The sequence below is a fragment of the Oncorhynchus nerka genome, linkage group LG10, assembly GCF_034236695.1.
Source record: "Oncorhynchus nerka isolate Pitt River linkage group LG10, Oner_Uvic_2.0, whole genome shotgun sequence".
NCBI lineage: Eukaryota > Metazoa > Chordata > Actinopteri > Salmoniformes > Salmonidae > Oncorhynchus > Oncorhynchus nerka.
Genome location: NC_088405.1, coordinates 64,245,261 through 64,261,529, shown reverse-complemented (window position 1 = coordinate 64,261,529; position 16,269 = coordinate 64,245,261).

Sequence of the window (16,269 nt, the reverse complement as noted above, 5' to 3'; positions counted from 1 at the left end):
ATGAGATATGAATGCATTTAATTTTCAATACATTTGCAGGAGATTTTAAAAACATGTTTTCTCTTTGTCATGATGGGGTATTGTGAGTAAATAGGTGAGAAAAACATATATTTAATCCATTTTGAAATTAGACTGTGACACAACAAAATGTGGAATAAGTCAAGGAGTAGGAAACTTTCTGAAGGCACAACACTATCCACGCCGGTGTCGCTGTTTGCATCCTACTCACTGATATCTGGAAATGGATGTCAAAATGAATGAGAGGGTTCCTGCAATGCTGCTGAAACATGTGTTCTTCATTCATGTACTTTCAGTCAGAAGCTGCTCAATATAGAGAGGGTTCATTAGGTCCATCGACTCCACTGTTATTGTCCTTTCTCAGGTGGATGGTAGCATTGGCAAAGAAAAAAACAGAATTCTGTGACATTCAGGGAGAAAGGGTTCGGTGGCATTAGCCACCTTAGTAGGAAGAGAAATATTTAGGCTGTGTGTTCTAATCCACAACCACTAGGAGTTGCTATAGATGATCTTGTTGCTATAATCACTGAACACTGGAGGAGTTTAGGGACTTTGGATGATGATACTTTTTCTTCCATTTCACCTTTATTTAACTAGGAAAGTCAGTTAAGAACAAATTCTTATTTACAATGACGGCCTAGGAACAGTGGGTTAACTGCCTTGTTCAGGGGCAGAAAAACAGATTTCTACACATTGTCAGGGCAGGGATTTGATTTAGCAACCTTTCGGTTACTGGCCCAAAGCTCTAACCACTAGGCTACTTAATGCTTTTAAGTTTTGTTTTCAACAATATTTTAGGATACATTGGTACCTACAGCACCCTATAATAATATAGACATACACAGAGACACACGCACATAAATACCTATATGGAGATTGATTTTCACATATAAATATGATCAAATCCCGACATATGCATGCACATTTATAGTATAATACCAATATGTATGTAAACTTTCACGATAGCAGAAAATGGTCAAACAAACACACAAGCGAGTAAGAAGCAGTTTGCCATCTTAATGCCAGTCAATTCAGGTATTGCACTGGAAGTTGATGTTAAATTCAACTGACCAGAAATGAAATGAAAATGACCATAAATCAGACACATATTACTGCACATGTACACTCATAGGAACATACAGTTGAAGTCGGAAGTCTACATACACCTTAGCCAAGTACATTTAAACTCAGTTTTTCACAATTCTGGACATTTCATCTGAGTAGAAATTCCCTGTCTTAGGTCAGTTAGGATCACCACTTTATTTTAAGAATGTGAAATGTCAGAAGAATAATAGTAGAGAGAATGATTTATTTCAGCTTTTATTTCTTTCATCACATTCCCAGTGGGTCAGAAGTTTACATACACTCAATTAGTATTTGGGAGCATTGCCTTTAACTTGGTTCAAACGTTTCTGGTAGCCTTCCACAAGCTTCCCGCAATAAGTTGGGTGAATTTTGGCCCATTCCTCCTTACAGAGCTGCTGTAACTGAATCAGGTTTTTAGGCCTCCTTGCTCGCACACGCTTTTTCAGTTCTGACAACAAATTTTCTATCGGATTGAGGTCAGGGCTTTGTCATGACCACTCCAATACCTTGACTTTGTTGTCCTTAAACCATTTTGCCACAACTTTGGAAGTATGCTTGGGGTCATTGTTCATTTGGAAGAACCATTTACAACCAAGCTTTAACTTCCTGACTGATGTCTTGAGATGTTGCTTCAATATATCCACATAATTTTCCTCCCTCATGAAGCCCTCTATTTTGTGCCCCAGTCCCTCCTGCAGCAAAGTACCCCCACAACATGATGCTGCCACCCCCGTGCTTCACGGTTGGGATGGTGTTCTTCGGCTTGCAAGCCTCCCCCTTTTTCCTCCAAACATAACGATGTTATTGTGGCCAAACAGTTTTATTTTTGTTTCATCAGACCAGAGGATATTTCTCCAAAAAGTACGATCTTTGTCACCTTGTGCAGTTGCAAACCGTAGTCTGTCTTTTTTATGGTGGTTTTGGAGCAGTGGCTTCTACTTGCTGAGCGGCCTTTCAGGTTATGTCGATATAGGACTCATTTTACTGTGGATATAGATACTTTTGTACCTGCTTCCTCCAGTATCTTCACAAGGTCCTTTGCTGTTGTTCTGGGATTGATTTGCACTTTTTGCACCAAAGTACGTTCATCTCTAGGAGACAGAACGCGTCTCCTTCCTGAGCGGTATGACGGCTGCGTGGTCCCATGGTGTTTATACTTGCGTACTATTGTTTATACAGATGAATGTGGTACCTTCAGGAGTTTGGAAACTTCTGACCCACTGCAATTGTGATACACTGAATGATAAGTGAAATAATCTGTCTGTAAACAATTGTTGGAAAAATGACTTGTGTCATGCACAAAGTAGATGTCCTAACCGACTTGCCAAAACTTTAGTTTGTTAACAAGACAATTGTGGAGTGTTTGAAAAAACTAGTTTTAATGACTCCAACCTAAGTGTTTGTAAACTTCCGACTTCAACTGTACATACAGTGGGAACCTGTGACAGGACATGGAATTGGATTCAGTCACATAAATTGTTAGCCTCCAGACATGTGTAGACATCATTGTACATGTGGAGTTTCTTATCAGGTGGAGCTTCTTATCTTTTCATTTTTATCAAAGCTTCCTTCCCCAAGCTAAAACTCCTCACTTACACCCTGGTATTCAAATACAATTGATTATAAGTATTGGCATAGAATATGCTTGTATAGAAAAGCTCCACATGGAGCTTTTCTATACAAGGGTGGAGACAAATGGCTGCCGTCACAGTCACACAAATAACTTACAGATAGTGTATATTGGAATCCCCCACCCCACCAAACTCCCTCCTGTAATTGAATAGGCCTATATTCTGTGTTAATTTGTCAGTCTGCAATACAAATATTTTATCCTGAAAGGTGTATCTAAGTGAGTACTCGTCACGTCTCAGCGTATCCAGCACTAAAATGTTACACACGCCACGCCCCCACGCCTCTGTTTGTCCAATTTAACGACCAGCTTGATAGATGCATTCTGTACATGTGGCATATGCATTCTCACGCTGTCATTAAATGTGTTTAAGACTGAATTATATTAGCTAAAGCACTGATATCGAAATAGCTTCATGAACTCAAAACAAATTATCATCCCAGCCAGACGAGCACATCTCCAACCCCAACACCCCAAAGACGCACGCATGATAAACCCATTCACCTGACTACGCGCACAGACGCGGTGCGTAGGCCTAATGTCTACACATTTATTCACATAAACAACAGAAACAATGTCATTATTATACATTCCAACGACACTGTCGGTATGTTTACGCGATGACCACGTCTGATAAGAGGTTTTTTGACAAAGCCATCCGTTAAAATATGATTAGAAAGATACCGTGCATGGGATCCATCATCACAAGTCAGCAGCTGGACTTTTTTGTTTTTCCGTGAAATATTTACGAGCACTAGTCACGTCACGACTGAAGTTAAACGCACAGTACTAAAACCTTGGATACGTTATCTTTATTCTATCGCCAATAAAGCAGACATGCTGACTAGAGTTTCTGTGGGAAATGGCATAGCATACAAACACACGATATATCATCTACCATGCCTACTTGTGCTACAGCAGAAATTGCATACATGTAAATTATTGTGGAAAAACAACTTGCACCGACCTCTAGCTCCTATTTACATTGACTTCACATGCAATATTACAGTAAGGAAGGCTATATGCAAAAACCTATTTAAGGGATCTGATTTCATCTATGGTGTTTGGGGCAACATTTGCTGTTCCTATAACATGGTATGGGAAATGAAGGTAAAGGCATTACCTTATAGAAATACTGATGTATGGCTTGGCGCAGGGGTAACTGCCGATATCCAGTAGTAAAATCAGACAACAACAAAACCACGCCGGGATGTTGATGATGACATTGCCGTCTTTGTGGAAGAACGGTAGAAAAAAGCACTTTTCCAAATGTGTCAAGAAATACTGAAAAATATAATAAATAAATGGGGCGGATCTGAGAGGATTCTCGGTTCTTGTTTACATGAACAGCGTTTCCCTCTTTCCACCGATTAAACCGGCACCATACCCTAAGACATCTGATTGAAATCCATGATGCAGTTCATTGCGACGTTATAAAAATGTTCCTCTCCACAAAAACAGAGGGATAAACCCCATTCACAAATAAAATAATGTAATGCTATTAAATTATGCGCCTTTTCGGAACCATCAGATGAAACATGGATGGCTTTGGCTAAAAATAACAACAGCACAAATAAACACAGACATTTCGGTTCAAGCAGTGCGCTACCAGATATTTGCATTTATATTCATATGCATAGCTGTCCAGAAGAGGCCATTGGTTGATAAAAAAAACCGGATACAACGAGGCAGGTTTATGAAGATTATATAATGCGCGTCTCGTTCAACCCGATGTGACGTCGTTTTTTTCGACGGTCGAGTCGACATATCTGCCCGCCTGACCGAGTAGCCTAAGAATTTTCTATACGTCGTTTTTTTTCTAAATTTATATGTCTGCCCTTTTCTCCACCTCTATCAACTGACTCGGCTCCAGGAGGCTATTTACAATTTCGTCTGCGGACTCGTTGCAGACGTAAGCAGACTGACAGCGTGTGCATTCCTAAACGCACATCCCCAATAGCAGCCCATCTTCACCTTAGGAACTGACAGACATAGGCTACAACATTACATTCACACGTAAAATAACACACGGCTTGCGAAAAGCACATTGTGCACCGGTTGACATGACACATATTCACACCAAACTCATTGAACTTCAACAGACAGGGTCTTTGCCGAATAGCCAGTTATAGCCTACTTATGAACAGTTTATTACAGGCATTAACCCTGTCACTTCGTTAGGCTAGTCCTATTTCCCATCCTGAGGTCTGTATTTTCAATATTGTGAACTGCAAACTGAATTGGGATTGAGTTAAATTGGGATTTTGTCGGCGGTGGAAGTGTCCCAAAACTGTTTGACATTCCACTATGATCTTTTTGAAACAGATAGCCAGCCCATTCAATTACCACTCTCTGGATAAGAGCGTCTGCTAAATGACTTAAATGTAAATGTAAATAACAGTTGCCTATTTAGACTAAAGTTCTCTAAGGCTTACTTTCATGTTGGTATTCCTTCAATCCCGCCTAGTTTCTCCTCTCCATCCCATCACTCTCCTCTTAATCTATAAATAGAAGCACCTTTGAAAATGGCTGCACCATCATCACTGTCTTATATGACAGGTTGGCATGTGAAGAAGGGAAACATGTAGCAGATTTATTCTCAGAAGCTGAACACTGTGTCAGGGTGTAACGGGATACCAAAGAGTCTGAGAGCAGTTTTGCAGTTATGTTTTATTTATTTCCTACAAGTTCGCAATTCTAAAGTTCAGGGGGGACTGGAAAGGGGAATGGAAACAATAGCAAAGTATGTAATCTGTCAGCAGGCTTTCCGCCTACAATTAGAGGTTTGGAATGTTCACTCAGGATATGAGCTGCCTGGGTGCGGCGCTGTTCAGAAGATGTGGTGCTGAATCTAGATGGTCTTCTCTTTACTTAGCTTTTCGCCTTTGCGGTATTATCCATGGTGCTGAACTACCGTGCTCATGAGCGCAGCGCTGTTCAGTGGCATGGTGCTGAATCAGCTGTCAGTCTTCTGTATGTAGCCATAGGCTCTCCGTGATTATACAGTTAAAGTCGGAAGTTTACATACACTTAGGTTGGAGTCATTAAAACTCGGTTTTCAACCACTCCACAATTTTGTTGTGAACAAACTAAAGTTTTGGCAAGTCGGTTAGAACATCTACTTTGTGCATGACACAAGTAATTTTTCCAACAGATGTTTACAGACAAATTATTTCACTTATCATTCAGTGTATCACAATTGCAGTGGGTCAGAAGTTTACATACACTAAGTTGACTGTGCCTTTAAACAGCTTGGAAAATTCCAGAAAATTATGTCATGGCTTTAGAAGCTTTTGATAGGCTAATTGACATATTTGAGTCAATTGGAGGTGTACCGTGGCTGTATTTCAAGGCCTACCTTCAAACTCAGTGCCTCTTTGTGGGAAAATCAAAAGAATTCAGCCAAGACTTGAAAATAAATGGTAGACCTCCATAAGTCTGGTTCATCCTTGGGAGCAATTTCCAAACGCCTGAAGGTACCACATTCATCTGTACATTTTTGACATGCGTTATTCTGGATTTTTTTGTTGTTATTCTATCTCTCACTGTTCAAATAAACCTACCATTAAAATGATAGACTGATAATTTCTTTGTCAGTGGGCAAACGTACAAAATCAATACTTTTTTTCCCGGCCTCCCGGGTGGCGCAGAGGTTAAGGGCGCTGTACTGCAGCGCCAGCTGTGCCATCAGAGTCCCTGGGTTCGCGCCCAGGCTCTGTCGTAACGGCTGGCTTCCGGGTTGGATGCGCGCTGTGTTAAGAAGCAGTACGGCTGTGTTAAGAAGCAACCCAACGGTTGTGTATCGGAGGACACATGACTTTCAACCTTCGTCTCTCCCGAGCCCGTACGGGAGTTGTAGTGATGAGACAAGATAGTAGCTACTATAACAATTGGATAAAAAAGTAACAGTCAGTATCTGGTGTGGCCAAGTATTGCAGTGCATCTCCTCCTCATGGACTGCACCAGATTTACCAGTTCTTGCTGTGAGATGTTACCCCTATCTTCCACCAAGGCACCTGCAAGTTCCTGGACATTTCTGGGGGGAATTGCCCTAGCCCTCATCCTCCGATCCAACAGGTCCCAGACATGCTCAATGGGATTGAGATCCGGGCTTTTCGCTGGCCATGGCAGAACACTGACATTCCTGTCTTGCAGGAAATCACGCACAGAACAAGCAGTATGGCTGGTGGCATTGTCATGCTGGAGAGTCATGTCAGGATGATTCTGCAGGAGGATGTCTTCCCTGTAACGCACAGCGTTGAGATTGCCTGCAATGACAACAAGCTCAGTCTGATGATGCTGTGACACAACGCCCCAGACCATGATGGACCCTCCACCTCCAAATCGATCCCGCTCCAGAGTACAGGCCTCGGTGTAACGCTCATTCCTTCGACGATAAACGCGAATCCGGCCATCACCCCTGGTGAGACAAAACCGCGACTTGTCAGTGAAGAGCACTTTTTGCCAATCCTCTCTGGTCCGTCTCGGGTTTGTGCCCATAGGCAACGTTGTTACCGGTGATGTCTGGTGACGACCTGCCTTACAACAGGCCTACAAGCCCTCAGTCCAGCCTCTCTCAGCCTATTGCGGGCAGTCTGAGCACTGATGGAGGGATTATGATTTCCTGGTGTAACTCGGGCAGATGTTGTTGCCATCCTGTACCTGTCCCGCAGGTGTGATGTTCGGATGTACCGATCCTGTGCAGGTGGTGTTACATGTGGTCTGCCACTGCGAGGACGATCAGCTGTCTGTCCTGTCACCCTGTAGCGCTGTCTTCAGCATCTCACAGTACAAACATTGCAATTTATTGCCCTGGCCACATCTGCAGTCCTCATGCCTCCTTGAGGCATGAGGAATGGACCCTGGGCATCTTTCTTTTGGTGTTTTTCAGAGTCAATAGAAAGGCCTCTTTAGTGTCCTAAGTTTTCATAACTGTGACCTTAATTGCCTTCCATCTGTAAGCTGTTTGTGTCTTAACGACCGTTCCACAGGTGCCTGTTCATTAATTGTTTATGGTTCATTGAACAAGCATGGGAAAAACCCTTTACAATGAAGATCTGTGAAGTTATTTGGATTTTTACGAATTATCTTTGAAAGACAGGGACCTGAAAAAGGGACGTTTCTTTTTTTCTGAGTTTAGGTCCTAGATGTCAGGAAGCTTGGCCCCAGTGATGTGCTGGGCCTTATGCATTACCCTCTGTAGCGGCTTTACGGTCAAATGCCAAGCAGTTGCCATACCAGGTGGTGATGCAACTGGTCATGATGCTCTCGGTGGTGCAGCTGTAGAACTTTTTGAAGTTCTTGGGACCCATGCCAAATCTTTTCAGTCTCCTGAGGGGAAAAGGTGTTGTCATGCCCTCTTCATAACTGTCTTGGAGTGTTTGGACCATGATAGTTTGTGGCCCTTTGAAGGGAAACAGGTGACGCTAGGCATATAGAGCACCAGTAGATCTACACTTTTAGAAAAAAGTGTTCCAAAAGGGTTCTGCGGTTGTCCCCATAGGATAAATATTTTTGCTTAGAGGTACAATCCTTTTTGGTTCTAGGTAGAACCCTTTTGGATTCCATGTAGAACACTCTGTGGAAAGGGTTATTCTTGGATCCCAAAATGGTTATACCTTGAACCAAAAGGGTTCTATCTACCGTGCTTCTACACCTGCATTGCTTGCTGTTTGGGGTTTTAGGCTGGGTTTCTGTACAGCACTTTGAGATATCAGCTGATGTACGAAGGGCTATATAAATCAAATTGATTTGATTTGATTTGATATCTACATTTACATTTACATTTAAGTCATTTAGCAGACGCTCTTATCTAGAACCAAAACAGGTTCTTCAAAGGGTCCTCTTATGGGGAAAGTCCCATTTTAGGTTCTAGATGTGCCAGAGATATAATGAATTATCAACTTAATAAGAAACATATCCAAGATAATGTAGCTTATGGTGAGTCCCTTTTAATATTTATTCATATTTGAAGAGTCCACACCTTGCTTTTCATATTTCACAGCCCCTGAAAAGCCAGATGTGGTAATCAACACACGCTTTCGGAAAGGGCCCTTCCATCTCTATAGTATTAGACCTACAGGCCTCCTCCCATGGTCTCGAAAGTCAAAAGACAATGGGCTTGTTCGACATTGCAGCCAACGGTGCAGGCAACTACCAACTGACTGATCTACAAAGAACATTGCATCATAAATAACTACTCCTTATTATTTGTAGATCAGTCAGTCACAATTTACTCATGATACATTACAGTTGTGAACCTCTTCGAACACAGCCATAGTCAGAAGACATATAAGGAGCGTATCAGATACACAAATTCTGGGCAGGCGTGTGTAGAACATCAGATCTTTTCAACACAGGAGGTTGGTGGTACCTTAGTTAGGGAGGATAGGCTCATGGTAATGGCTGGAGCGGAATCAGTGGAATGGTGTCAAATACGTCATGCCATTCCATTCACGCCGTTCCAACCATTGTTATGAGCTGTCCTCTCAGCAGCCTCCACTGCTTTCCAATGCCTGGATAAGCTTTTACGTCTCATGAACCACATGAATATCATATAATTATCTTCCAATATGAGTAGGCTTGCGCAGAATGTATATCTGGAATGCATGCATTCATGTAAGATGTAAATGTGCGTCCAAGCTGGTACATTGCGATTGACATGATTTCCTGAAACTTGCCAAGCACTCCATGCATTGTCTCCCTGTTATGAGCTGTCACCAATGGCTGTCATCAGAGATGGAAGAGGAAGTGCCGCTCGCTGTTTTTTTGTTTTGTTTTCTGGTTCGATGAAAGTCAATGAAACAAGTAGACCAGGCTGACCTGCTATTGCATTGGTGTCTATGGAAGACACCCAGTTAAGTAGACTGGAACTTACCATTTTTTCCAATGGTAAATGGCCTGAGTGAACTATCTTTAGTTACCCACCAACTTTTCTGTCACTTGACAGTCTAGACCAGGGGTGTCAAACTCATTCCATGGAGGACCTATTGTCTGCAGGTTTTTGTTTTTTCCTTTCAATTAAGCCCTAGACAACCAGGTGTGGGGAGTTCCTTACTAATTAGTGACCTTAATTCATTAATCAAGTACAAGGGAAGAGCAAAAACCCGCACTCGACCCTCCATGGAATGAGTCTGACACCTATGGTATAGACTCTAGAGTTTAGATCGAGTAGTATAGACACAGATAGAACAATGAGCCAGATGTTTCACCAGATGTTTCATCCCACTGGCAGTGGGAGAAGATGGTGATGAGAGGAAGCCCAGTGGCCGGCAGTGGGAGAAGATGGTGATGAGAGGAAGCCCAGTGGCCGGCAGTGGGAGAAGATGGTGATGAGAGGAAGCCCAGTGGCCGGCAGTGGGAGAAGATGAGGCTGAGAGGAAGCCCAATGGCCGGCAGTGGGAGAAGATGGTGATGAGAGGAAGCCCAGTGGCCGGCAGTGGGAGAAGATGGTGATGAGAGGAAGCCCAGTGGCCGGCAGTGGGAGAAGATGGTGATGAGAGGAAGCCCAGTGGCCGGCAGTGGGAGAAGATGGTGATGAGAGGAAGCCCAGTGGCCAGCAGTGGGAGAAGATGGTGATGAGAGGAAGCCCAGTGGCCGGCAGTGGGAGAAGATGGTGATGAGAGGAAGCCCAGTGGCCGGCAGTGGGAGAAGATGGTGCTGAGAGGAAGCCCAGTGGCCGGCAGTGGGAGAAGATGGTGATGAGAGGAAGCCCAGTGGCCGGCAGTGGGAGAAGATGGTGATGAGAGGAAGCCCAGTGGCCGGCAGTGGGAGAAGATGGTGATGAGAGGAAGCCCAGTGGCCGGCAGTGGGAGAAGATGGTGATGAGAGGAAGCCCAGTGGCCGGCAGTGGGAGAAGATGGTGATGAGAGGAAGCCCAGTGGCCGGCAGTGGGAGAAGATGGTGATGAGAGGAAGCCCAGTGGCCGGCAGTGGGAGAATATGGTGATGAGAGGAAGCTCAGTGGCCGGCAGTGGGAGAAGATGGTGATGAGAGGAAGCCCAGTGGCCGGCAGTGGGAGAAGATGGTGATGAGAGGAAGCCCAGTGGCCGGCAGTGGGAGAAGATGGTGATGAGAGGAAGCCCAGTGGCCGGCAGTGGGAGAAGATGGTGATGAGAGGAAGCCCAGTGGCCGGCAGTGGGAGAAGATGGTGATGAGAGGAAGCCCAGTTGCCGGCAGTGGGAGAAGATGGTGATGAGAGGAAGCCCAGTGGCCGGCAGTGGGAGAAGATGGTGATGAGAGGAAGCCCAGTGGCCGGCAGTGGGAGAAGATGGTGATGAGAGGAAGCCCAGTGGCCGGCAGTGGGAGAAGATGGTGATGAGAGGAAGCCCAGTGGCGGCAGTGGGAGAAGATGGTGATGAGAGGAAGCCCAGTGGCCGGCAGTGGGAGAAGATGGTGATGAGAGGAAGCCCAGTTGCCGGCAGTGGGAGAAGATGGTGATGAGAGGAAGCCCAGTGGCCGGCAGTGGGAGAAGATGGTGATGAGAGGAAGCCCAGTGGCCGGCAGTGGGAGAAGATTGAGTGAGATGGATTTCAGACAACATTCTGCTAATTTTCTCATCGATGAAACCTTTGATCTCAATATATTTTTCTGTTCCTAAAACTAGAATCTATTACAAACAGAGTGGACTAAGTTTTGTAGATTTTACCGTTTGCCAAAGTTTCTGAAAATTAGAAGGAGTGCAAGGGCGAATTGAGTTATTGCAAACGTGCACTTCATGAAGTAGGCATTCCCTAATGGAAATATGAAAATAAATGCTCAAACACACCAATAGGATCTCGCTAGCTCATACATGACTCTGCCCACCTCCTTGCTTGTTCTGCCCACTATGATTATTTTGTCGCATTGAAAATGACAGGCTAGGGTTCTGGGGGCCGTCGTTGACTGAGGTTGGTGGATGAAGGAGACACTTCTTATGCTCTCAAAATGTTGGCACCCGGAGAATACACGTTTCAGAGGTGAGCAGGACGATCAAGAGATGGAGTTATGTCGGGATGCCACCAGGCCGCTAGCAAAGCCGGTAGAAGAGGAATATTGGGACAGGAACATGGAAAGGTGGATTTCGGAGGAGGAATGGAGGAGGGCAAAGAGAAAGGAGAGGTCAAAGGGAATGAGGAAAGTTGAGGTTAAATCTGAATTTGATGAAGATAGCGATTAAAAGGGAGATGGTCTGTCGAAGATGACTGGGGTCAAGTAAAAACAGAGTGAGATGTCTGAACAGAGTGAGATGTCTGCCTGACCGAGTTCTGGAGGTAAAATGGAAGTGAATGATGGAGTTTTAAGTGAGATGAAAGGTGCGGTGAGTCTTGCATCGATGGACATGGTTATAATAAAGTTGAATTTGGCCCAGTGGGAGTGAGATTCAGGCCTTTTGGCTGTTCCATATGTGGTATCAGGTTGGGTGGAAAAGATGTTGAGTACTGTTAAATCAGGGAAGGTAACTCAAAGTGGACTTGTAATGTTTGTCTGTGTTTCTTCCACCAAAAGGGAATGGCCACGCAACTCGGGTCAAGTACCGTTTCTTCATTTGCTCTTAGGAACAGGGCACCATTGAAATTATTGATTTCTGGGGTACCGTTTAGTGTGGCGGTGGAGCAACTGAAGTTGAACATCCCTGGTGTTTGTGACGCCCGTCGTTTGGTTTGACGCAGACCCGATAGGGAGTGTGGTGAAGCAGAGTTGTCACAGTCTGTCCTTTTGCGTTTTGAATCAGAGTCATGTTAGGATATATCAGTCATCCTGTTAGAGCTTTTGTGCCGAATCCACATCGGTGTTTTGGGTCAAATGCTTATGGTCATGTCGCAGCAGTGTGTAGGAGAAAGATTCCACGATGTGAGAAGTGTGCAGGAGTGCATGGGACAGAGGATTATGTTGTTTCGGTGGAAAGAGTTGTCTGTGTCAACTGTAGGGCTGCCTATGTTGCTGGGGATCAGAAGTGTCTGGTGAAAGAGAGGCAGGTTGAGGTGGCCAGAGTCAGAGTAGTGCAGAAGGTGTGGTATGCTGAGGCAGTGAAGAAAGTGAAGGAGGATGGGTCAAGAGTGAGGAATCCTGAGAGGATCTCTGTGAGTAGTAGATCTGTGCAGCACAGAGGGATAAGCAAACGAGTGAAATATATATTTTTATTTGATTTATTTCACCTGTATTTAACCAGGTAGGCCAGTTGAGAACAAGTTCTCATTTACAACTGCGACCTGGCCAAGATAGAGCAAAGCAGTGCGACAAAAACAACACAGAGTTACACATGGGAAAAACAAACGTACAGTCAATAACACAATAGAAAAGTCTATATACAGTGTGCGCAAATGTAGTAAGATTAAGTAGGTAAGGCAATAAATACAGTGAGGGAAAAAAGTATTTGATCCCCTGCTGATTTTGTATGTTTGCCCACTGACAAAGAAATGATCAGTCTATAATTTTAATGGTAGGTTTATTTGAACAGTGAGAGACAGAATAACAACAAAAAAATCCAGAAAAAAGCATGTCAAAAATGTTATAAATTGATTAGCATTTTAATGAGGGAAATAAGTATTTGACCCCCTCTCAATCAGAAAGATTTCTGGCTCCCAGGTGTCTTTTATACAGGTAACGAGCTGAGATTAGGAGCACACTCTTAAAAGGAGTGCTCCTAATCTCAGTTTGTTACCTGTATAAAAGACACCCGTCCACAGAAGCAATCAATCAATCAATCAATCGGTGGGTACGGTGGGATTCTAAATGGTCGGTGATCTGTTTGTTAACAAGACTTTAGAAAGGCAGGGCAGGATGGATATTGGTCTGTAACAGTTTGGGTCTAGAGTGTCTCCCCCTTTGAAGAGGGGGATGACCGTGGCAGCTTTTCCAATCTTTAGAGATCTCAGACGATACGAAAGAGGTTGAACAGGCTAGTAATAGGGGTTGTAACAATTACGGCGAATAATTTTAGAAAGAGATGGTCCAGATTGTCTAGCCCAGCTGATTTGTAGGGGAACATATTTTGCAGCTCTTTCAGAACATCAGCTATCTGGATATGGGTGAGGCTTGGGCAAATTTCTGTGGGGGGTGCAGTGCTGTTGACCGTGGTAGGTGTAGCCAGGTGGAAAACATGGCCAGCCTTAAAGAAATGCTTATTGAGATTCTCAATTATCGGCGGTGAGTGTTTCCTAGTCTCAGTGCAGTGGGCAGCTGGGAGGAGGTGTTCTTATTCTCCATGGACTTTACAGTGTCCCAGAACTTTTTGGAATTAGTGCTACAGGATGCAAATTTCTGTTTGAAAAAGCTAGCCTTTGCTTTCCTAACTGCCTGTGTATATTGGTTCTTAACTTCCCTGAAAAGTTACATATCGCAGGGCTAATCGATGCTAATGCAGTAACGCCACAGGATGTTTTTGTGCTGGTCAAGTGCAGTTAGGTCTGGAGTGAACCAAGGGCTATATCTGTTCTTAGTTCTACATTTTTTTTTGAACGGGGCATGCTTATTTAAGATGGTGAGGAAAGCATTTTTAAAGAATAACCAGGCATCCTCTACTGACGGCATGAGGTCAATATCCTTCCAGGATACCCGGGGCAGGTAGATTAAAAAGGCATGCTCGCTGAAGTGTTTCAGGGAGCGTTTACATTTACATTTACATTTAAGTCATTTAGCAGACGCTCTTATCCAGAGCGACTTACAAATTGGTGCATTCACCTTATGACATCCAGTGGAGCAGCCACTTTACAATAGTGCATCTAAATCTTTTAAGGGGGGTGAGAAGGATTACTTTATCCTATCCTAGGTATTCCTTAAAGAGGTGGGGTTTCAGGTGTCTCCGGAAGGTGGTGATTGACTCCGCTGTCCTGGCGTTGTGAGGGAGTTTGTTCCACCATTGGGGGGCCAGAGCAGCGAACAGTTTTGACTGGGCTGAGTGGGAACTGTACTTCCTCAGTGGTAGGGAGGCGAGCAGGCCAGAGGTGGATGAACGCAGTGCCCTTGTTTGGGTGTAGGGCCTGATCAGAGCCTGGAGGTACTGAGGTGCCGTTCCCCTCACAGCTCCGTAGGCAAGCACCATGGTCTTGTAGCGGATGCGAGCTTCAACTGGAAGCCAGTGGAGAGAGCGGAGGAGCGGGGTGACGTGAGAGAACTTGGGAAGGTTGAACACCAGACGGGCTGCGGCGTTCTGGATGAGTTGTAGGGGTTTAATGGCACAGGCAGGGAGCCCAGCCAACAGCGAGTTGCAGTAATCCAGACGGGAGATGACAAGTGCCTGGATTAGGACCTGCGCCGCTTCCTGTGTGAGGCAGGGTCGTACTCTGCGGATGTTGTAGAGCATGAACCTACAGGAACGGGCCACCGCCTTGATGTTAGTTGAGAACGACAGGGTGTTGTCCAGGATCACGCCAAGGTTCTTAGCGCTCTGGGAGGAGGACACAGTGGAGTTGTCAACCGTGATGACCGTTTGACAGTGATGAGTGGTGGTCGTTTGACCTCTGACCCATTACGGATGCAGGCAATGAGGCAGTTATCGCTGAGATCCTGGTTGAAGACTGTAGAGGTGTATATAAAGGGCAGGTTGGTCAGGATGATATCTATGAGGGTGCCCGTGTTTACGGATTTAGGGTTGGACCTGGTGGGTTCCATGATAATTTGTGTAAGATTGAGGGCATCTAGCTTAGCTTGTAGGACGGCCGGGGTGTTAAGCATATCCCAGGTTAGGTCACCTAACAGCACAAACTCTGAAGATAAATGGGGGGCAATTAATTCACATATGGTGTCCAGGGCACAGCTGGGGGTTGAGGGGGGTCTATAACAAGTGGCAACAGTAAGAGACTGATTTCTGGAAAGGTGGATTTTTAAAAGTAGAACCTCGAACTGTTTGTGCACAGACCTGGATAGCATGACAGAACTCTGCAGCTAACTCTGCAGTAGATTGCAACTCCACTCCCTTTGGCAGTTCTATCTTGGTGGAAAATGTTGTAGTTGGGGATGGAAATATTGGAATTTTTGGTGGCCTTCCTAAGCCAGGATTCAGACACGGCTAGGACATCAGGGTTGGCAGAGTGTGCTAAAGCATTGAGTAAAACAAACTTAGGGAGGAGCCTTCTGATGTATGAAACCAAGGCTTTTGCGGTTACAGAAGTCAACAAAGGATAGCGCCTGGGGAATAGGAGTGGAACTAGGGGCTACAGGGCCTGGGTTAACCTCTACATCACCAATGGAACAGAGGAGGAGTCTGTTAAGGGTACGGCTAAAGGCTATAAGAACTAGTCGTCTAGTGTGTTGGGGACAGAGAATAAAAGGAGCAGATATATGCTTCAGTAAGGTTGGCTTATCGTTCATAGCAATGGTAATCAACCGTATCGCTGAAATGGAACGTAAATCACAGAAAATATAGGTTGTGGTGGCAGCTGCAGAGACACAGGGTGTGTTGAGTGGTGGTGTTCTGTCCTCCCAGGTTGTTGGCATGGTGCAGGAGCAGAAGTAGTGGAAATAGTGTTAGTTGGGTGTTTTTTTTATTTTCCTTTTTTGCCATTTTGTATCAAATTATAATGTAATTATACTATTGTCCAATTGGGGGCGGTAATG